We start from the raw sequence: 25,161 nt of genomic DNA, 5'->3' as shown, positions 1-25,161 counted from the left end.
CCCTAATTTATTAACTGAACCATCAAATTCTAAGTACCAAAGGATCTCATGTTCATAGTTAGTATCAAGAGTCTCAGAAATTTGTTTACTAGGGAAATCTAGCTTTTTAGTTTCATCTGTTTTCTCTTGAGTGTCTGATATATCATTGTTCTCAGAAATTTCTTGAATTTGAACACTAGATTTTTTGTTTATGATTTCTTCTTGTTCAAGTGCTAACACCTTGACATCAGTTGGAGGATTAATTTCAACATTGTAGAGAATGAAGGAGTCCATGTCAGAGTGCATGGAGTAGATGGGAAAACTCTGGGATTTCTCGTGACTACTTACCACATATTTCATTAAAGTTTCTCAGTACAATCTCTTTGGTTGACCAAATACTGAAACAATAGCATAGGACATGTCCAAATGTAAATATCCTTAGAGCTTTGCACCCCAAGATCTAGACAGCAACATGCCGTATTTTGGTGGAATATCAGCTATGACTATGTCCATTAAAATGGTCTTGGCAGGATATTGAACTAATGATACACATAAATCTTTGATCAATCCTAGACACCTGACCTGGCTTGAGTCAAAAGAGAATAAGTCTTTGTATGGCTTGGTAATATCTAGGTCCAAATTCTCTATTACAGATTTAGGCATTAAGCTATGAGAAGCACCAGAATCAAACATGGCATTATGAAGTATTTTATCATGTATGTTCAGACTTACATAGAAAGGAGGGACCCCTCCAGCTATCGATTTTCCATTTACCTCAGGGCCAAAAATTAATTCAGGTTGGTCATCAAAGAGATTTATTGAATCTTTGTTCCATGAAATTTGGAGCGATCTGTTAATTTGACCTCTGTAGACATCATGTCTAGCCAATTCTATCAATGGAATGGCTATCTTTAATTTTCCTATTTTAGTCTCAAGATTGAAGGGTTTTTCAGTTTGAATTTTTGTATTTGGGACAGTGATATTGTCTTTTTCTGCTGTATTTTCAGTGTTTTTCTCCTTTTTAGGAGTGGTGTTATTGGCTGAAGTTACTTCCAAGTCAATTTTTGGAGGTTCTTCCACCTTTCCTTTGGGAGGAGTGGAAGTGGAAGGTTGTTTGTTAGGTTGTTGATTTTCTGATACATCTTCAACTACTGGATTATTTGGGTTAGGGGTTGTTCTAAGAAGGGTTTGTACAGGTGTGTTATTGATCTTAGCTTTGCTAGGATGCTTAGTTTCTTTCTGTTTATTGGCCTCAGGGACATCTATTCTTCTGCTCCTCAGATTGTATTGCTTGTGAACTTCATAAATGGTTGTATCATATCCCTCCCTAAAATCAATTGATTCACCTGGTTGAGTTTGGAATTGTTTAAGAGTGTGAGCTTCTTGGTCCTCTTGGGTCAAGAAAACTTGTTCTTCATCATTGAGGCCCATTAAGTTAATTTGAGTGTCTTCTGTTGGTTGATCAGAAGTTGAGGCTTCAGGATAATTTTCCTAGAATGGGGGCCTAATGTTTTGGTCAGGCCCAGTTTTTCCAGTATTAGGATTCTGGTTTTTCATGAAATTTGGATTTCTCTCAGTATTGCTCGGTTGACCATCCCAAGGGGATTTCCTCTTAACTGTTTCTACTCTATCACCAAGTCTATCCATTCCTTTAATAATAGCATCTAATTTCTATTCAAATGCAGAATGTTCTTCTTTGAAAGGTGTCCTCCTTTCGGCTCTGGCTCGAGCTCATTTAGAAATTAGGTTAGCCTCAACACTGACAGCTATACTCTGCATCTCCTCTAAGTCTCGAGGAGCTCTTTCCCTAAGTTGGTATGCCATATCTGAATCAAATGCATCAGGGAATTTGATCAAGGCCAAATTTGGAGGAGGTCTGAGATTTTGGGGAATAGCATTGTAGACATTATTGAATCTGGTACAGTAATCTTGAATAGTTTCTTGGGTACCTCTCTTTAAGCCTTCATATTCTGATAAAATGTGGAGAGGATCCTTCTTCTTTTCCCATCTGTTCAAGAAGGTCTGATAAAGAGCTTGTGGGTCATTTATAGTGTTTGCAGGGAGTGCTCTAAACCATGTTCTATCCAGTAAAACTTTGAACAAATACTTTCATTCTGACATAATTGTAATCAATCTCATAGTTTTCAAAATAATATGTCATTTTCTTGGTATGTTGTTGAGCTGTGTAAGTGCCAGTACCATCAAAATAGGTGATTTTACTTTGATAATCTTGAGGCATGGCCCCTAGATTTGCAGGTAATTGCAGGGGAGCATATCGGTTTGCCATGTTTGTAGATATAAGTGTGACAACTGGAAGAGCGGGGATAACGTTGGAAATGTATGTTGTAGATGGAGGAGTGGGAAGGATAGTTTGAGGTGTTGATGTGGAACTTGAAGAAGCTGCAGCAATGACAGAAAGATTTAGTGTTCTTTGAGAGGTGAGCTTAGTTTGATTGGGGTTCTACAAATGTTTGTTAAGGTGTGAATTAGCATAACTTTCTTGGCTCTCCTAGCTTCTAAGGGTCCTAGGAATTAGATTAGGATTTTCAAAGACAGGTGGGGGATTTGGATCTGGGTTTGATCTAGTGTAACGGATCTTCTTTGGAGCCAGTTTCTAGGTTGTATTTTTTGTTTTTTCTTGGAATAATTTGACAATACAAATTCGACAGAGGGCTTCATACTCTGCCATGTTGTTAGTACATTTGAAATTTAATCTATAGGCATGACCCTCTGCATGGTTGGTTTGCCTATTGTGGATTCATATTCCTGCCCCTACTCCTAGCTTATTCACTGACCCATAAAACTCTAAATACCATAGGATTTCATGGTCCTGACTAGCATTGGGAGTTAAAATCATTTTTGGAGTGGGAAGATTTGAATTTTCTATTTCATGTAGTTTGGCTGGTGTGCTGGTTACATCATTTATTTCAATAGTTCCTAGGTTTTGGGCAACATATTCTTCCTTTATGCCTATTTCTTGCTCTAAAGCCAAATGTTTATCATCAGTCGGAGGACTTGTATCATCATTAAACAAGATGAAAGAATCCATATCAAAATGGATTGAATAGATAGGAAAGTTTTGGGGCTTTTCCTCACTGCTTACCACAAACTTCATCAATGTTTCCCTATACAGTATCTTTGGTTGCCCAAAGACTAAAATAGTGGCATAGGACAGGTCTAATTGCAAAGATCCTTGGAGTTTGGCTCCCCAAGATCTTGATAAGAGCATACCATATTTGGGTGGAATATCAGCTACCACCACGTCCATCAGGATTTTTTTATTCGGGTATTGGACTAAAGACACACATAAATCTTTGATTAAGCCTAAACACTTGACTTGACTAGAATCAAATGAGAATAAGTCTTTGTATGGTTTAGTGACATCTAGGTTTAGTTTCTCCATTACAACTTTGGGCATTAGGTTGTGTGAAGCACTAGAATCAAACATAGCGTTGTGCAACACTTTATCATGGATATGTAAGCTAAAATAAAAGGGTAGAACAGCTCCATTGGCTGATTTACCATCGACTTCAGGACCGAAAAGTAGCTCAGGTTGATCATCTAAGACATTAACATCATCCCTATTCTCTGGCATTTGCAGTGATCCTTTGATTTGCTGTCTGTATACATCATGTTTAGCAAGCTCAGAGAGAGGAATAGATATCTTTAGTTTACCAATTTCTGCTTCTAAATCAAAAGGTTTTTCTGATTGGGTTTTAGTATAGTGACTGGAAGATTTTCCCTTTTCAATTGCACTTTCAGCGATTTTCTCTTGATTATCAGTGCTATCTTGAAGTATTTATATTTTGGAAAGGCTTTCAGGAGTGCTGTTTGAATTCTCTTTTGAGGAAGGGAATGTAAATGGCTGTTTTTTAAAGGTATGCATGTCTGATACATCTTCCACAGTCACTTGTTTTAGGTTTGGGTCTGTTCTATCAGAGGAATCTGTGAAGATAACCTTGTCTTTTATTTCCTTAGGCTGTTTAGCATCCTTTGGTTTGATAGGTTCAGGTACATCTATGGTTCTGGTTCTTAATTTGTACTGCTTGTGAACCTCATATACTGCTACATCATAGCCTTCTCTAAAGTCAAATGATTCTCTGGACTTGGTTTGGAATTGCTTGATATCATGATCATCTTGGTCTTCTTGGGTTAGAAAAACTTGTTGCTCACTGCTTAAACCCATTAAGTTGATGTGAGAGTCCTCTATTGGCTCACTAGATGTTGATGCTTCAACATAGTTCTTGAAAGGGGGTTCTGATATCATGGTCTGGGCCAGCTCTTCCAACATTTGGGTTTTGGTTTTTCCTAAAGTTTGGGTTTCTGATAGTATTACTTTGTTGTCCTTTCCATGATGTTTTTCTTTCAATAGTTCCCATTCTATCTCCAATACTGTGCACGGTATTGCTGATTGCATCCAATTTTTGTTCAATAGCTAAAGGCTCTTCTTTAAAAGTAGTTCTTCTCTCAGCTCTTACTTTGTTTCGCTTAGCGATCAAATTTTCCTCCACACTAACAACTACATTCTGCATGTCTGCTAAGGTTTGAGGGGCTCTTTCCCTCAATTGATATGCCATGTCAGAATCAAAACCATCAGGGAATTTATATAAAGCTAGATCAGGTGGAGGCCTAAGGTTTTGTGGGATTGCATTGTAAACGTTGTTAAATCTTGCGCAGTAGTCTAAGAAAGCTTCTTGTGGACCTCTTTTTATGGTGTCATATTCGGATAATATGTGCAGAGGGTCCTTCTTCTTCTCCCACCTATTAAGAAATGTTTGGTAAAGGGCCTCTAGGTCAGCTATGGAATTTGCAGGAAGAGCTCTAAACCAAGGCCTTACATCTCATGTTAAACTTTGGACAAAAATCTTCATTCTTACATGATCATCCTCTATTTCATAATTCTCAAAATAGTCCTGCATTTTCTTGGTATGTTGCAGGGCAGTGTTAGAACCAGTACCATCAAAATATGTGATTTTAGTTTGATAGTCCTGAGGCATAGCCCCTGGATTTGCAGGTAACTATAAAGGTGCATATCTATTAGCCATATTTACAGGGATAAATGGAACAACAAGAAGAAATGGAACAACTCGGACAGTAGTAACAACAGTGGTAATAGGAGGAGTATGTACAGTGAATGGAGGAGTGGAAAAGGTACTTTGAGAGGTGGATGAGGAATTAGGAGAAACAAAAGTGTGAGGATGGAATGAAACTTTAGAAGGGGTTGGAATATAGCCTTGGGAAATTGCTTTAGGACTCGAATCAGCAATATCCTCTTTCCCTTCTTGTTTCCTTAGAAACTTTGGGATTAAATTGGGATTTTCAAAAGCAGCTGGGGGATTTGGGTCTGGATTTGACCTGGTATAGCGAGATTTCTTCTTTGGAGCTAGCTTCTAGCTTGTTTTTTGGAATTTTCTGAAGATTTTCCCCAGTGGAGTCGCCAATGATGTTATCACTCAGGTTGTCCCTTGGCTCCTTAAGGGATACGGCCGAGGTAACCACAGACCAATCTTTGGATTACAGGTCCTAGCCTACCTGCAATCAGAGAGGGCTCTCTCTTTATAATTTAGCTTTGTTTTTGGAGTGATTTTAGGCTAGTTATGATGTACATGGGTTTTGTTTAAGTTTGGTGGGATGGATGGATGATGTTTCAGACAGAGTTGGCATGCAAAGTGTGAGAAGTTTAGACCATTGGGCATGGAGTCAAGGATTAAGGGCTGCTGGGTGTGTCTTCTTTGGCAAAGAGGGACTACAGAGCATGATAGCTAAACAAGGAACAATATCAAGCTGGAATAAGGATGAAATGGAGGTCAGGGAATGAAAGGCAACTAAGTAACTTTCATTATGCTAACAGAGGGAAAATGAGAGAATATCATCTAGGAGCAATCAAGGATTCCTAAACAACATTCATATATGAAAGAACTAGTGTAAATATGAGCAATGAAGTATTCATATTCAGGCCTAATTCTGAGGAAAACATAGAGAAATCACAGAAATTGAGCACAGAGTACAACTAAGTAACATCTGAGCTATTCTTCTTTCCTGCAATCTAGATCATGATACATAGATGATATACTAAACATAGAAACTGAAAGACAAGTGAGAAAGACTTATTGATCCATGAAGAAGCATGAGAATTCTGTAATTTGCTCTTCAGCCATCAAATCCACAACCAGACAGTTCATAAGCAATGCATTCCAGCAATCTTTGTTCATAAAGTTCTCAAAATATACAATGCAAGTCTAAATGACATATCAACCAAGCCAACCAACCAACCCTTAAAACATAGTTTGGGGAGGTATTTATAAGCAAAATATCTACAAAATAGATCTGAGGAAATAACTACGTTTAACCTAATTTTTGCCCAAATAAATGCAAAAATATCTATCTAAGCTGCGCTGGAGGCAGCTGCATCAAAAACAAGGCTTTGAGGTGTTCTTTGAGCTCTGTGCTGTCTATCTGCAATAACTGTTCCTCGGCTTTTGATCTATTCCTTTTAGCCGGCTTCAATGTTTATCGATCCTGATCAGATTTAGCTTTTAATAGCCTTTAACTCTGTACTGATACTCTTTGACTTTGTTGGATGTTCTTTACTGTTCCTTTGATGTGGCTTTAATTCTCCACTGAAATTCTTTAACTGATACTCTTTAACACTCCGCTGATACACTTTTCGCTGCAAAATCGCCCTTTCCCACCACTTTACGGCAAAAATAGCTGCTGCGGTGCTTTTTCGGGCTTTTGGAGGAGTTTTGGCGTTGGCCAATCAAAATATCAACAAAAATGAAGAAATACTAGAAACTGGCAGGAGATCTGCAAAAAGATAACTGTGCTGGGGTCGAGCTCGCTGTCCGAAGCAAATTTGGGTTTCCGTGGCATTTTGGCGCGCTTTTTTGTGATGACATTAGCATGACGTCATGGCAGGTCCCGGGTACGGCAAGATGACGTGGTAGCTGACTGGGGCGATGACATGGCACATGACACGGTGGCAGGGTGGGGACGCAGGCAGACGGCGGTAAGTGGTTTTATCGAACCATCTTTTGTACAGGGGCGGTAAGTGTTAGAGGAGGCCCGATGCAATGAAGCCTTATGGGTTCACATTATGGAAAATCTTCAGAAAATTCATACTTTAACACTTCATTTGTTTAATGTGCAGAAGTAAAAGAAAGGAAATGATTCACATAACACACTTACAAGTACATTTAAAAACACACCATCAACACATGAATCCACAAGAATCCCAAAGAGGACTGCAAAACCCTGGTCTTCCTTAGCCAAAAATTGCAGAGATATAGTGAAATAATACAATGATAGCTTCTCCCTCAAGAGTCCAACCATGAAAATGAGCAATAAAGTACATAATATAGATGATCTAACCTCTTTCCCTGCCTCCATGGGTCGAGCTCACTATCTTAGGAGCTGTTTCAACCACTTCTAAACTAAGCACTACAAACTAGGCAGTCAAAACAACTTGCCTCTATAAGCTAGGAAACCAATTCATTCATTTAATATTTACCCTTTTCATGAATGAATCTTCTAGAACTGTTACATAAGAGTAAAAGTGTCTAAAAAGTACAATAACTGCATCAGAGAGGATCACAATTCATCCCAAAAAGTCAAACTAGGTCAAATAGTGCTTTTCCAAGCTGTACAGTGCATTTTTGTACAAAATTGCCTGACAGGTCGCGCGCCCCTGCCTGACGGGTCGCACACCTTTGGAGCCATCTTTGGGGCACTTTCAGGTGGCCAAATTGAGCAAAAGTAGGCTTGTTGGAAAGGTCTGTGAGTCTACTTTCCAACTCAACTGGAATTTCTGGATTTGGAGTTCATTTGCCCTATCAAAAATCAAATCTCCCAAGACTACTTTCTGCAATTCAAAAAAGTGGCAGAAAGTCAATTTTTACTAGTTTTTTGACTTTCTGGAGGCCCAAAACTTCACCAAATATCAAGTCCATCCATGAGCATATGTAACTTTGCATGAAAAATCTAGAAATGCTGAGTTTTGGTCAAAAAGAGTTGCCCTGATGTGAGGTCGCGCGGGGGGTGAGACCCGTTAATGGGAAAAACCTGCAAATTGCCAAAAAATGCCAAAATTCACCCAAAATTCTCAAAATTTCTTGGGATTTGTGCTGTGGCTAGGCTATTTAGTGCCTTGATCCTTGAGTGAAGCCTCAGCCAAGATACGGAGGGGATTGGGCCTCTTTCTCCGTTTCAGTGCCTCGGTCAACCGCCTTTGAAACATTTTCATCTTTGCCTTGCACACATGCATTCTTGCCCAGTAATGGTTCTTCATGTTCCTCAGCAATCTCTTCTCTTGGTTGGCCTTAGCCAACAGCCTCTCCAAGTGTGCATTGACCCGGATGAGCATGGACTCTCTCTCAGCAGGCAATAGGTCACCGGGCCTCCTTCTGTTCAAGATTCGGTCTCCTCGAATCCTCCATAGCTCATCAAGGACTTTCTCATCCTCCAACTGTTTGTTGCGCTGCTCCAGGTATGAGATTGTCCATTGTGCTCCCTCTAACCTCCTCTGCAAGGCATCATTTTCAGCTCTGAGATGCTGAATGATCTCCTTTGCCTCTCGGCTAGGAGAACTGGCCTCAAGATCCACAAGCTCAATATCTGGAACTCCTGATGGCCCCTCATCAATCATGGGCTGCTTGCCCCTCCCTGGTACCTGTGCTGGTGAAGAAAGCGAGGCCCCTTCCACCTGATGTGGAGATAACACTCGCTGAGCTGATGATGAAGGCGAGACCCCTTCCACCTGCTGTGGAGATAGTACTCGCCGAGCTGCTGCAAATAAGGCCCTTGGGCCTTTCTGATAGGTAACCAGAGGTGAGGAGCTGACATGTCTAGTGACAGGGATGTCATGCTGCTAAGATGGTCCTCCCTCCTCGTGAACAACCTCAGGATGTGGCAAGGGTGGTGCTGTGAAAAACTCACGAGAGATGAACTCCTCCCATGAGATGCCCTGCTGAGCCAACTGATGCAATACTACAAGCTGAATCAAACCATAATGGTACAGGCTCCTATACTGCTATGCCGGGCTCTTCCTCTGCAACATGGGCACCATCCTCTGAATGTTCTGATAGAAGAAAATAGGGATGTTCATCATCCTTACTCGGGTGAAGTGCATCAAGAGGCGAATATGATATGAATATACCTGTGAAAATCTGCCCTCACAGGTAAAATAGTGCATGATGAGCCTCATCATGGGAGCATACTCGCTCCTGAGAAACCTGAATGGAAACACACCTGCCAAATGTCTCATGAATGGTGGCCGGACAAAAGGATCAAAGTGAACATTATCCAGCATCTTGCGCTTGTTCCACACCTCCCCAACATTAGGTATCCCTGTGGCATGTGAGATCACCTCGGGTGTCAATGTAAAGTTTACCCCTGCAAGGTTGACATGTCCATCATGCAAGTGTAAAACAAATAGGCGAGCCAACTCTCTATGGTGCTAAATCCGTGAGATCCTCTCACAAAACTCATAGCAAGACATATACTGAAAACATGTGACTGCCATAGGACAAGCCTGTAACTCTGCTAAAGAGGTGGGCTCCTCTCTCTTATGATGTCCACCCTTACCACCCTTATGAGGCCTCCTCTGTACCTCAATCTCTGAAGCTGATGACTGGTCATCACTTTGCTCATAGGTTTCGGTTTCTGACATTGTTTAAAAGAGCAAAGTGGACAAAATGTACTGCTGCTTCTGCTTTATAAAATGCTGATTTATATGCTGTTTCAAGGGGACAAGGAACATGAGGGAAATGTTAGGGGAGGGACATTTTTACAAGGAAAATGGGAATACATGTACATAACAAGGAATTTAGGGAAAAAACAATGCAAACATCACTGCACATGCATCATCAAATTCATGTGTTTACATGGGTATTATGAGGGGTAGGGTTTAGGGCTTGATTTTTTATTTTTTAGGGAAAAGGGTTAGGGTTTATTTTCTTTACATATTTAAAAGGGAAATTTATATGGACATACAGGGAAAATGAAATGAGAATGAGGAAGACTGAATACAAGGGAAAAAACCATTGAAACAGCAACAAACCCTAGCATCTTTTTGCAACTTTACTATACAAGCATATGGAGCGATTTCTCATGCACAATTTGATCATTAAAAACACACTCATGATGTCCTTCACATAACCAGCAACCATTTCCAAGTTTAGAGAATCTACCTCAAACAATTTGATGATTTAAAGCGTGCTTGAGCAAATTTGAAATGAGTTTGAAGGGAGGTTGGCTTGACGGGTCACGTACCTCGCCCAACGGGTCGCGCGGGCCTGACGGGTCGCACCCGTTGTAAAAATGCACTGCAGGAACCCCTCTGACGGGTCGCGCGCACCTGACAGGTCGCGCACCTAGCCTGACGGGTCGCGCGCCTGTCAATCGCCCGAATTCGCTTCAATTTTCACTCCTTTCCCTCAATCACTCGCCCAACTCTCTTGCAAGTGTCTTGGATGCACAATGAGAGTAAAAGGAGGGAGATTGGGTATTTATAAATTCCATTTGAAAAAATTCCATTTTCAAACCCACTTTCTAATGTTTCTTTTTGACACTTTATAAAATTGACTTTTTGGTTTCCTTTGTCCTGAAAATGACTCATTTAGTGCTTTGGCTTGATTCTTTTTGCAGGTAGATCATCTGAGGGATCTAGGCAAGGGGACCAGGGTTGCATATTGTCCGCTGAAGTCTTTTGAAATTTCATCACTTTTTACAAACATTTGAGAAATGACCTTGGCTTTAAAAACAGGGTTTTTAAATCCAAGGTGAAAATTAACTGTACCAGATAACAAATTTCGAAGAAATGTCTTTACAATCATCCCTCTAGCTTGTTGAACACTTATTGACCTTCAGACACATGACCTTGTAGACATACTTGACCAAAACCCTAGACCTAGCAATTTGACCTCAAGACAAGACAAGACAAGCTTGAAAGAGCTTAATGACTGAAATGACCTAATTCAGCAATGCCAAGAGGGGTATAAACACACCAGCTCCTCCATTAGGGTTATGGCATGCCTAATGGGATGCAAAAATTGACACTGATGAGACACCTACTTATGCAAATGCAAAGAGTTTTGATCGCTGATGGAGGGCTCAAGACCGACTCTAACACAGTGGATGAATGTCTTTAGCTAGGACCTCCAAGTTTGTTCTGATGTAATCTGCTGCCGACTGGGGTTGTTGTACCTTTGGCTTAAAATAACTCATTAACATTTTTCTTTCTTTGATGTCATAGGCATACATCAATCTTTGCTGGGTTGAGGGGGCCATTTTCAAGTATTGGTTATAGATCTCAATTCTAACGGGATCATTCCTGGCCTTTATCTCTGTGAAAGTTTTTTTAATGTTTGAGGCCTGTTTGCTTTGTGGCCTAGTGGACGAAACATCTACACTGTGCTGCCTTTCTAGCCCCTGCCTATGGGAAGTAGTTGATGTTTCTATCACTAGAGAAGTCTGCGGGCTGATAATATAACAATAGATGGTACATAGAAGAAGTGTATTTGAAAACTCCTTCTCTATCCAAGTTAAGGAATTGGTCATGGATTTTGCTGGCAATAAAAGTGGCATAGTCATACTTGACAGCAGGGGGCTATCCTGGACTAAAGATAGATAATAGAACCAAGGTGATATCATCCACATATTCATTGGACTTAAATCCCAAGGTTAAGGATATCATGTCAAGAATGAGTTTTCCAGTCTCAGTGAACCAGGTATGTAAATAGGGAGGTGGGCCTTGGGGCTGGCAGTTTGGTTTCATGAACATTTGAGCAATACATGTTATCTCTGAGTTGGGCAATTGAGAAGCTTTTTCAAGCAAAAATCCCATGTAAAGACAAGCAAGGGGCTCAGTGGAATGGAAATGTATCATCTCATTGATGGATTCAACAGTTATGGAAAAAAGGACAATTTGGGAAGGAGACATAAGTGCTCTATGGACAGGGTCATAGCTGGTGCAGCATTAGTGAATGATGTCTGGGAAAACATGGACTGAGGGAAGGAAGTACATGGGAAGGTTTGATTCCCACAGTCCAAAAATGTCAGAGTTGCTTAGATGACTATCTCTAATTTGGCAGAAGGTCTGAAGATGATTCCTGTCACCAGATAAGTCTTTTATTTGAAAATCTCTGTCGGCCAAGGGTAGATAATTTAAGTCTTTATGAGGTGCGCTCATGGGCACGACATTCAGGGCTATGGGGGCTTCCATGTTTGGTTCTTGTGTATTCAAACTGGAATTTGGGCTTTCTGTGGAAAGGATGGACTAAACAATGGTTTTGGCGTCCCTTTATGGCATCTGCGGATTATTTTTACTTGAATTTGGTTTTCACAGGCTGAATTTTCAGTGAAGAACTGAAATTTACAGGGTTGCCGGTAAAATGGATAAATACCTGGATTAAGGAGGCAAATTGAGTAACTGTAGGTCGGATGACGGATTGCAGAGCGCGTTGTTGTGGTATCTTCGGCCAGGTGGCGGTTGAAAAGATGGTACAGTGTCTCCAGTCGTTATTTTGTATGGGAGCATGAATAAAGAGATTTACAGCGAAAATGATATTTCGTCGTTTTTTAACGAAATTCGATTTGGCGAGTATTTTTGGCATTTATTGAGCGGATGATGTCAGAGCGATGGGACATCTTGTCATTTAGCGGAGGGTACGGGACGGTGATGTGGCAGTGAAATGGCAGGTGACGTCAACGAGGGGTCAGCAGAAGGGCGGTAAGTGGTTTACCCCCACCTCTTATGGGCTTAAGTGGTTTCGGACCGGGGGGGCGCGCAAGCAGCGCGGGAGTCTGATGCGTGTCCCGGTACGGGCGGTGATACCACCAATCCCCCTAGCAGTAAAGTTCGGCGGATGGAGGGCTAGCGATATAGATCTTGGCCATTGGATATGGGGCCGTTGATCTGATGGTTGGCTGTCAATGGAGGTGGCAGAGGTTTAAACAGTAGGGTACAATGTATTTAAACAATGGTTTATAACAATACAGGGGTGATTTTCATTGGTTATGGGGGTTTTGGCTATAATTAACTTGGAAGGTTAATTATTCCTTTATTTTCGGTGGAAAGGGTTCATAATAAGTTTCGGTTGAACTTATTAATCCCAGTCAAAACAGTGCTATGGTTATAGTAAACCCGGGCAGGATATTTAACATTTGAGGATTATATTATAAATACATAATACGGGAAGGGGTCTATTTACAAGGGATTTAATATAATAAATGTTAATTTTGTTAATATGAAACTTTTTGAAAGTAAATGCACACTAAGCATAATGTCACAAAACTTAGGCAAAAGGGGAAAAACAAGGATTTATACAAGAAATGAAGCCATTTCCCTAAGTAAAATAGGGATTCACTTAGGCCATTTATTGAAATGGAATGAGATAAGTGGTTTAGAGGATGTCAAGCAGATCCTAATATCCCTGGGGGAATTTAATAAATGATTAGGGAAAGTAAGAAAGGGAGTTAGTCATGCTTTTCTTGATCTGTATCCAAACATCTGCCATGGTACTTGTGATAACAATAAGATGAACAACTTGAGAGACAAAAATCAACCACAAGTATGCTTCTGCAACAACAACAACAAAAAAACTTCCTACTGAGCCTACTGTATCTATCATTTTTTCTTCTTTTTCTTTGGGTGCACTTGGACTAGCAAACCCTTTTCAACTTTTCTTTTCTTTGCATGATAAGCCTATCTAAGTCTTGTCTTATTCCTTCCAAGGGCTCAGATTAAATAGTTGAGCTCTTTTGCTTCTCTACCTATCTACTTATCTACCAAGTTTAAACAGTTTGGAAAGATTTCTATTCTCTATCTCTAAAATAGGAAATTCAAACATGAACTGGCCAAGATTAAGCTATTGGGCCATTCATCAATTGTGGTAAAAATTTCAACAAGCTGTACATGATGCTTTATTTACAGAAAAATGAAATAGTAGTGGCATTTAGACTTGCACAATTTCCTGGTCCTTTTTATTTGGAGTTCATTTATTTTCATTTTTTCTTTTGACCATTTATTCTTTTACCCTTTGATTCTTATTTTAGGGTATACCCACTTTACATTTTTTAAATTTTTTTATTTTTTTGAAAATATGGAAAACCTTTGCAACAAGAAAAGGTATGAACATATTGCAGAGCTAATCAAGTCAATCATGAAATATGACACCTATTGGTATAGGAGCATAACATGACCAGAGGAGGAAGATGAGGACAACCAGCGAGACAATGAGCTCCCAGCTACACCAGAAGAACCAGTTATCTCGTTCCATGCTTTGGTAGGCATTTCTTCTCCCCAAACTCTCAAAATCAGAGGTTTTATTAAACATCGCCCTATAGTATTATTGATTGATAGTGGCAACACGCATAAATTTATCCATCAGAGAGTCGCAGAAGTTGTGCATTGTTTTGTCAGAGCAGAGTCTAATTTCCATGTCCAGATTGTTGAAGGGGGGACAATGAAATGTGAAGGCCGCTGTGAAAATATCAAACTTCAAATGGGAGATTACAACCTAAAGACCCACATGTTTTCCATCAACATGGGTGGGTGTGACATTGTCTTGGGTGCTGAATGGCTCCGCACACTCAACCCAATCACAATGGATTTCCAAGAGTTATATATGAACTTTAAGCAGAATGACCACACGCATACCCTCTGCAGACTCTAGGCAGGTACTCCTTCTATCATCAGCTTGCATCGGATGGAAAAGTTGTTAAGAAAGGGCCACCATGGAGTTATCGCCCAATTTAATGCCATCTAGGCCTTTGAGCCCAATACTCTTCATATTCATCCTGAGATGCAACAGGTCTTTAACAGCCATCCGCAGGTCTTTAGCAGCCATTCGCAGGTCTTTGACAAACCTCATGAGCTTCCACCCTCTAGAGGGGAACATAATCATACCATTACTTTGGTCCCAAGGGCACAACCACCGAATGTGCGCCCATATAAATAACCTTTCTCCCAAAAGAATGAAATTGAAAAAATCATCAAGGAACTCCTGGAAGCCAGTGTCATTCGTCCTAGCATCAGTCCTTATTCATCGCTTGTGGTCATGGTGCTCAAGAAAGATGGGGAATGGCGCATGTGTCCAGAATTCAGGGCCCTCAACAAGTTGACTGTCAAAGATAACTTCTCCATCCCAGTTGTTGATGATTTGATTGATGAACTAAATGGGGCTCAATTATTTACTAAGCTAGATCTTCGCTCAGGCTATCACTAAATACGCATGAAAGAAGTAGACATTCCGAAGACTGCTTTCCAAACTCATGAACGCCATTATGAATTCCTGGTCATGCCATTTGGTCTCTTTAATGCCCCACCCACTTTTCAGAGCCTCATGAATCACCTACTCAAGCCATATCTCAGAAAATTTGTCCTTGTTTTCTTTGATGACATTCTCATCTATAGCCTCACCTGGGAAAAACATCTTCAACATGTAGACCTGCTCTTGCAACTACTGCGGAGCATAAATTATTTGTCAAATTGTCCAAGTGCTCTTTTGGTGTGAAAGAAATCTAGTATTTGGGCCACATTGTGGGGCATGAAGGTGTCAAGGTGGATCCCAAAAAGATCCAGGCAATGCATGATTGGCCCCAACCAAAGACCTTGAAGAGTTTGAGAGGATTCTTGGGTCTCACCGGCTACTATCCCAAATTTTTCCGCAATTATGGTCGCATTGCTAGACCCCTCACTCACCTTCTCAAGAAAAATTCATTCCTCTAGACTGATGAAGCACAACATGCATTTATAGCTCTCAAACAGGCCATGTGTTCCACTCCCGTATTGGCACTAACTGACTTACCAAATCTTTTGTGATTGAATGTGATGCTTCAGGTACAAGTATTGGGGTTGTCTTAGTGCAGGAAGGTCGACCCTTGGCCTTCACCATCCAACAACTAAGTGGGAAACATCCAGGACAATCTACCTATGAGAAGGAGATGATGGCTATCTTACATGCAGTGGATACCTAGCAACCATACTTATTTGGGTGGCATTTCCAAATCCGCATAGACCATCAAAGCCTTAAATATTTTTTGGAGCAACGACTATCCTTGCCACAACAAAATAAATGGCTAGCCAAAATGTTGGGATAGGATTATGAGATAAATTACAAGAAAGGGCGCAAAAATGTTGTAGCGGATGCTTTATCACACCAATTTGAGGAGGACAGCACCCTACTAGCAATCTCTCTACCCATTCTAGATTGGATTGAAGAAGCTCACAAGGAATGGTTTTCACATCCTTCACTCTCCCAAATCATTAATAACTTGCAATCAAATCCTAGTTCCATAGTGGGCTACTCTTGGAAGGATGAGATTCTTCACTACAAGGACCGAGTAGTGATATCACCGACATCCACCCTCAAAATTCACATTTTGGCAGAGTTGCACTCATCTCCCACTATAGGCCATGCAGGATTTCAAAAGACATATGCTCGCACTTGTCGTTCCTTCTTTTGGACAGGTGTGAAAATGGACATTCTTACTTTTTTAGCTGAATGTGATATGTGTCAGTGCCACAAAGGAGAAACAGTCAAGTCCCCAGGCACTTTACAACCATTTCCCATCCTTGCCTCAATTTGGATGGATGTTTCTATGGATTTCATTACTGGTCTTCCGAAGTCAGGCAACAAGTCAGTCATCATGGTGGTTGTGGACAAACTTTCTAAGTATGCTCATTTTGGCAACCTACCCCACCCTTTTACACCCACTTTGGTGGCTCAATATTTCATGGACTAGATCTTCAAATTGCATGGCATGCCCACTTACATTGTGTCTGATCGTGACCTGATCTTCACCAGTAAATTTTTTCAGGAACGTTTCAAGCTACAAGGCACCCAACTACAACTAAGTACTTCCTATCATCCCCAAACTGATGGTCAAACTGAAGCCATCAACAAATGTCTGGAGAATTGCCTTAGGTGCTTCACTTCAGAAAAGCAACATCAATGGGTACAATGGTTACCTTTAGCTGAATGGTGGTATAATACTAACTATCATGCTGCCACCAAGATGACTCCATGTGAAGCATTTATGATCAACTCCCCCCTTCACCTACTTCTTATCTAAGGTGCAAGTAGTGGATCAACTCCTATAGAACCGTGCAACCATGCTAGCCCATCTTAAAGATAATCTCCATCAAGCTCAGAATCGCATGAAGCAACAAGAAAACCAACATTGTTCGGAGTGCACATTTCAAGAAGGGGATCAGGTATTCTTAAGGCTGTAACCATACAGGAAAACATCACTCAAAGACAAGGATCACTAGAAATTATCTCCAAAATTATACGAACCTTATAAAATAATTTAGCACATTGGCAAAGTAGCCTACAAGCTAGCCTTGCCACCCACTGCAAAAATCCATCCCATCTTCCATGTGTCATGCCTCAAGAAAGTGGTGGGGAACAATTGCAGAATTCAAACCAGTCTACCTGAATTGGATGAAGAAGGTTCAATCTGGCTCCAACCAAAATAGGTCCTTGACAAACAAGAATGACATCTGCACGACTGCATGATCAAGGAAGTCCTTGTCAAGTGGAAAGGCACCTCTCCAGAAGATGCGACTGGGAACCAACCACTTTTCTTCAGCAGTTTCCACAGCTTCACCCTTGAGGACAAGGCTGTTTTTATGGGGGAGGGCATGTTAGGGTCCAATCCTAACCCCCTTATTTATGTAATAGGGCTGTTTTAGTTAGTTGAAGAGTCAATAAAGCCCATATTAATAATTGTAAGTGGTTGACCCGCATTTAAAGAAAGGGACCACAATTAGTTGAAAATGGGCCATGGTATTAGATAGATGATATTAAGAGAACCATGGTACTGACCCATGGTATTGCATGTATGAATCTTATATAAAGGATAGAGACTCCCAATTGAGGAGCGCCATGTCTTATTTTGTAATCGAGACTTGCTCTATTGGAGGTTTGCCCCTCAAAGAGGCAAGTGAACATTTCTTTCATCTCTGAATAATAAAATACATGTTGTTATTTCTCATTTTGTTATGTGTTCTGGGTTGTGTTTCTTTGTATATTTGGTATTCTAGCATCTTCTTGCAGGTTAAGAGCATAACACTCTAAGCGTTCTTATCCGTTTAGCACTAGCCCTGCTTTACATGGCGTGGTCGTATGGTGAGGGAGCTAGCCTACGGGACTGGCTCCCTCCGCTCCCACTGTTGGCATTTACTACAACATAAATAAAGTAATGGGCCACCGTTTTAACAAACCTGTCATTGGCTCAATGGTTATGCATGGAGTTTGGGAGGGGGAGGTCATGGGTTCGACCCACCCTCCACCCATCCCTTGACACATTTTGCCACCCCATAAAAAACATTGCGTCATACAATATTTCGATGTTATTGATATATAGTTCAAACTTGACCATATCATAAAACATTTAAAGTACACCATGGTATAATATATATGCAAATTTATATAAGGTTTGTTTATATATATATATATATATATATATATATATATATATATATATATATTTAAAAAAAAACAATTTCCACATAATATTCACCATGAACTCATAATTCCACCTTGGAGGACATTGGGCAATTTCACATTCACACAACCAAACTGGCGAATCCTGAAGTGACGCTTGTCACATCCTCATTGGGAAAAAACTGAAGAAGATTTCCATCATGTTGACTGTACTTCCATGTCATCATTTTGTTTTGCAATTTTTTAGCTCTTTGGGTAAACAAACATCAGGCCTTTTCTCCTTCATCCAGACTCGGTTTTCAACGAAACGAATTGCATTGCGATTGTCTTGATGAGGCGGACATAGTCGTTCAGGTTTTGAGACAATTTGAGAACTTTTATTTTTGAGCTAAACACTGAGCACCTGATCATTCCTCCCCACTAGAAGCCTTTTGGACCCCAAAAGATCTCTATTATCTGACAAGTAGATGAGGGTACAACCCACTCACCTTTCCAAGCTCGATCCAATTGGCTTTTGACGAATTTGTTTCTTTGAGCTCCTCTATAAGGAAATCAACATTCACTTGCCTTAAGGACCCTGTTCTTCTATCATAGATGGTGTCTTGTTGAAACTGATTCAGAAATTCTGTAGGAATGCATTGATAATGTGAAATCTGAACATTCTCTCCTTGTTCAACAACTTGAAGCCTCTTTTTGCAAAATTGACACCAGCTTGCATTGTTGACTTGAAACCTGTAATTGACATAATTCCTGTACTTGTCTTTGCCCTTTTCAAGCTGATATTTCACTGTTTGTTGCACCATTTTCAGTCGTTCATAGAAACGCATGGTTTTTTCCATGTCGCTATCAAAAGCCACATCCTTCTTACCAAGACGACATAACAAAATATAATGAAAATGGATGACAAATTTCACTACTTGGTTTACATGATTCAAGCTCGATTGTACATCTTGAAAGTATGAAATTTTCTGAACATAAATTTCATGTAAAACATAATGACACCTAAATACAACAGTTACATAACCAATAGGCCTAAAAGGCATAAAAATGAACTTGCTGCTTATACCTTTGTTGTACCTTCGAACCAAGTGAAAATTTTGACAAGTATCCATCCAATGAAAGTGCATGGATTGCTGCAACTTAATCTTTACACCATCTTCTAAATGAAATATGATGGTGAAGTTGCTTGCATAAAATCGAAACCAAAATGAACCTTTTAAGTTTGAAAGAGCATAAAAAAGAATTGAACTGATCTTTTGGTTTGAAGCAACACATGCCTCTTGTTGTTTGCCTCTCCACTAGAAGACTTTGCACACACATGACAATGCATGCCAAGGAGCTTCGAAAGAAGAAATGTCAACAAAAACTCTCCTCCATCATTGGGTTGCTCCTAACAAACCTCTTATAAAAATGAAGATCTTGGGTGTTGACCAATAAACAATGGCATCCAACTTGAGAGGCTTGCCTTTAACTTACCTCCTCCAATATCATGGCCCAAATGCATCAAAGAAGTGAAACCCAACTTGTACTTTTATATATTAAAAACATCAAACAATTTTCCTTGATAGATGACATGTGTATAAGAAAACTTTTTAAACATGTTTATGTCACCCAAGTGGACAATTTCTTCAAGAAATGACTCTTTTTTGTCATAATTCAAATACATGTATATAGTAGAAGTGATACAAATAACATACAACATTAAAATCCATACAAACCATTTTTGTTTGGTGTTAGGTATATTCTTGCATTGACCTCTTTTTACAACTTTTCTTTGGCGAAAACTACTTTTATCCTCTTTCTTGGAATGTTTACCATTCCACTTTGGCACCATAACCATCGGTGCACAACATGGCATAAGAGATGATTGAATAAGCCCATTATTCAACAAAATTTTGCATTGCATTGGTGTCTCTACACTTTGCAATTTTGTCAACCCTTGCATGCTAACATCACAAAGAGAAACCTCTTGCTACAAAAATATTTCATGTGAAGTTTATTTATCCTTGAAGGATGATTCTTTCACAACCTGAAATAATTAATTACTCTAATGAACTGAACCAACCAAATCAGAATTGAAACTTGCATTACATGCAACAACATTTTCATAAACAATATCATCATTTGGCTTGAACATGAGAAGTACTAAACTTTTGCTTGAATTCACTAGTCTTTTTGCCTGCCCTGCATTAACAACTAATATGTTTAACTTTTTGTGATGGACTCTCACTATATACTCCACACTGTTGAACCTCCATTTTGTCCAAATTTTCATGATTTAATTGAATAACTTTATGCCTGTACTAAGTGTTTATAATCATTATTATTCGTTTTGCGCATTATTAAGCTATTATTAGAGGCATTTAGAGCTAACAATTGTTGATCTATGAACTCTTCTTGTTTTGTTAATTTAATATGAAAATTTCATTAATGTCACTCTCTTTTGTGGCAGGTTCTAACATTCCTATAGTAGAATTTCCTATACCAGTTGTGCCTGCACTAGCTCTGCCTGCACCAACATGCCTGCACTAATTTGGGGCTTTCATACATTGATACATTTCTAGGAAAATATGAAAGAGGTTTTGTTCAAAATGGTGTTTGAACACTTCCACATAAGCTAAGATACACCCAAGTCGTATGGATTTATGTTTAGGCAATAATTAATGTCTCAGCCCCAAATTCGCAACCGTTTCCAGAATGCCAACTTCCGCCTTGCTTTCCGTGCATGTGAAAGCGAATAGAGAAATTATATAACATGGGTTTTGGTCTCAGTATAGAAAATTGGCAAAGCCTCAAACCAATTTCTAAAATTATTAATGGTCTAAAAGTTACGTAACAACCTTTGAGGAAGTTTTCTAAAAATAGACTCTTTTTCCAGAGTTATAGCATCTTAGATTTCAAACAGTCATTTTCGGGCATGATTTCCAAGGCAATGGAGCTAAACCAAAAAATTATGAGAGAGTTTATTGTTTAAAATATAACAATCTAGATTTCCTCCAAACAGTGTTCTTAAATTCGTAATGGTTAAGGAGATATGTAGAGTTCTTTGGAGGAATTTTGTTAAAAAAACTGATTTTTCTAGAATTGTAGAAAACAACAATATTTGGGAAATTCATGCCAGATCTTCATTCCTTCAATGGGTAAATGGTCATACTGATATTCTATTGATGCATATCAGCTGGGATTCAATCTCCATGATTGTTTGCTAAGCAATAGAGCCAAAATGATCATGAAAGAACATTATAAAAGGAAGGAGTCACGTAGGTGTGAGGGGGTTTTTGCATATGGCATATTGTATTATGTAAATCATTTTTGTTTGCAGAAGGAGGGAACCGATCTTGCTGCGTAGGAAGGGAGGAGTTGTGCACTAGTGGGATGATCCCTTGAGGGGACCACTAGAACGAGCGTAGCATTGTTTTATGAATTTGTAACAAGACTTCTGAAATGAATTTCTTTGGCATTAAATTCTGAATTCTAGTTTATACTCTGAAATGAGTTTATTTGGAAATCACTTCTGAGTAATTTTGTTTCTCCATATTGTTCTGAAGATTATGGCTTAATTGCTGCAAGGGAAACGTGCTGGATGATTAGGCCCACCAGCCAGTCCGCTGCCCCAAACCTCTTAACTTTCTTTTGCTACATTTTAGTTTGCTTGGTGTGAGTGTGATCTTAGATAATTTCGTAATTTCATTTCATAGCTCCTTTTCCTTTTCAGTCATTTAATTTTCAATTTCATTCCACAAGCTTTATTTTACTGCTCTCATTATTTAAGTTTAATATCAATGCTTTTGGATGTATTTCATAAAGGAGAACTAAAGTAAACGGTGAATGTTTTAACTGCATCTCTTATTTATTCTTACAATGATTTACCCTGATCTCATTGCTACATAACGAAGTTTATTCCCAGAACGCAATGGTGAAATAATTGTTGAGAAATAATTCAGGTTAACTTAACATGTATTCATGATTGCCTTTGAATATTATATGAGACAGATTCCTGCACTTTTGCAGAAAAAAACTATTCCCGCACTTTTGCAAGCAGATTCCCGGATCAACATAAGAAAAGATTGTGAATCTTGTTGACAAAACACTCACAGAATTCTTCATTATAATTAAATGCTACATATATTACCAGTATTTATTAATATCAGGGTAAATAACACGAACTATATATTGGTTCTTATTGCATATTTCTCTTACAACTAAAGTACTTAATTGTCTTTAAGAGAAGCAGTGCATTATTATCTTGATTCTCTTAAAGAATTCAATTATTTCCTTAGATTAGTTGGAATGAAGTTGTCGTGTGATTTATAGTTTCATGCTTGCAACATAGCAGTAATTTTTAAGAGGTTCTACATTCTTTATTTCTTGAATCACTTTCTTTTTAATGGGGCCTGCATTCCTTTTTCCCCTGGACAACTGAGGAAGACTTACTGCAGGAGTCAACTCAACCCAGAAGAGGAGCCAGAAATAGATTCCTAGAGTGTGTTTACTGTGCTTTGAAGAGTCTTGTTTATTTTTCCTAAATGGTGCTTCTTTTGAATTTCTTGCAAAAGCTTGGTTTTTATTTAGCAGCTCCCTTAGGTTGTATTTTGGCATATATTGTGCTATGCCTCTAAGTTTACTTGCCCAGATTGACAAATTAAATGTTGGTGTAAATCTTGCATTTATACCGCCCGACATTTTGGCGTTGTTGTCGGGGAGGTGTTGTACAATAAGGCCTCAATGATTTGTCATGCTTTTCCCTTTCCTTCACAATTGAATTTCTAGATTAACGAGATTCCGCTTGCTTACTGAAGCATACTGGACGACATTCCCAAAGAGCTCACAAGCCAGGTTTTCCTTCCTACAAATGAGTGATTTCCTTTACTGCAAAGTGTGATGCCTGATTTGTTTCTTTTACTGCAACTTAGTTTTTATGAGTAATTTTTCTTTCTGCAAAGTGTGATGCTTGATTTACTACAATTGAGTTTTTAATGAGAAAATTCATTTATGAGATTTTTTTATTTTATTTTTATTTTTATTTTTTGTGATAGAGGTTATTTAATTTCCACAAGTGTGATTTTCTTAGTTTACAATCTTGGTTTTTTATTTTATTGCGATTGATATTTTGAGTTCTTCAAGTACTAAAAGGACCCCCCGCTCTCAATCTAGGTGCTGACAAGACTTTCCATCTAGTAGGAAAATGTCAGGAAGTGTGATACTATTCAAAGAACTATCTGAAATTATGGCAGAAGCGGGAGTCTCTGCTTCACAGAAAGAACACATCGTGGCATCAATTAAAAATCAGTCTACTCCTATGGAAGAAGAGAATAATGAAGAACCATAAGATCTTCCTAAGGAGACCGAGAAGATATGGATCATTCTTGATGAGGAGAAGCCATCAGAAGCAAATATTGAAGAACACCAACCTGATCTAGCCTGCACTTTAGAGGCGAACAAAGAAAATTGGAGGATTTGCATGATACACCAAATGTTTTCCACAAATCAATAACCAAGAGTATATGGATCCCATAGAATCTTGGTTTTAGATGACTGTTTGATCCAGGTGGATATTGTTGGCCACCTTCCAATTCCACTTGGACCCCCACCATTGTTTCTTTTAGCTTTTAAGTTTCCTTAAATGTAGCACAGTTTACTATTTTTAGCAGTTTTTCGGGTCGTGAAGTTCTAGAGCCGTTTTTATGCCCTAAAAAATGTTTTTTGGGAAAACTGGGAGCAACATGGGTCCATGGACCGATGTTGCTCTTCCCAAAGTTGTAGTTCTTAGATAGATGTTTCTGACCAAATATTGTGCGCGTCAAATGGAGATCGTACGTCAAAGTTACGACGCTGAGAAGTTGATGTACCAATTTACCCAAAACAGACCCACAATTTGGCATTTCATCTTCTAGGGTTAGGTTTTTGGATGTTTAGGGTTTTCCATTGTTTCTCAACAATAAATAGGCCTTCAAGCCTCATTGTGACATAGTTCAGAGGCACGTAGCTGCCACATCCCTTCTTAGAGATAAGCTACCATTTCCGTGTGAGCATATTTCAGTATTTTAAATTAATGAAATGAAGTATTATTTCCACTGCATCTCTGTGTTTATGGTTGTCTCTGTAATTTGTTGTGTTCATGTATAAATCCAGATTAGTTGTATCAGAGGGGTCTGATTTTTCTCTGTTTTTCTTTGCATGTCCCCAACGAGGTCGGGATATAAGGAGTTAGGGCTTGAACTAGTTGAACCTTTGCAAGACCAACCTCGCAAATCCCAACAGCCTCTCATGGTGGATGAAAAGAAAGACAAGGGGGTAGGAGATCCTATCAAAATCTTGCTCGAATAAGCCCTCGAGCAGCAAAGGAACTCGATGATGGACAACTTTGCCCAGATCCTTCAGCGGCTACCCAGAGGTGACACATCGGCTTCCGACAGATACTCTGGAAACGCAACACCCTTTAAGGTACAAGTTAATTTTGAAATCCACATATTCGAGGGTCAAATAGACGCAAATGACGTAGATAAATGGTTAAATATGCTAGAAGGGTATTTTTCTGTTCATGATTTTTCGAGTAAAGAAAAGGTTATTTTTTCTCTTCTCAAAGCAGCCCCTCACATCAAAGACTGGTGGGAAACCTACTACGAGCAGAAGGATGAAAGTACGGGCACACTATTTTCAGCCGCACCCACTTGGAATTCATTTCGGGATTCCATCAAGGAGCAATACTACCTTGTCAGAAGCTATGAGGATC

The sequence above is a fragment of the Pinus tabuliformis genome, chromosome 5_2 (genome assembly GCF_031772625.1).
Source record: "Pinus tabuliformis cultivar Carrire ecotype Pingquan chromosome 5_2, CPIR1, whole genome shotgun sequence".
Lineage (NCBI taxonomy): Eukaryota > Viridiplantae > Streptophyta > Pinopsida > Pinales > Pinaceae > Pinus > Pinus tabuliformis.
The sequence above is the reverse complement of the archived record's forward strand: the minus strand, read 5'-3'. Positions refer to the sequence as shown.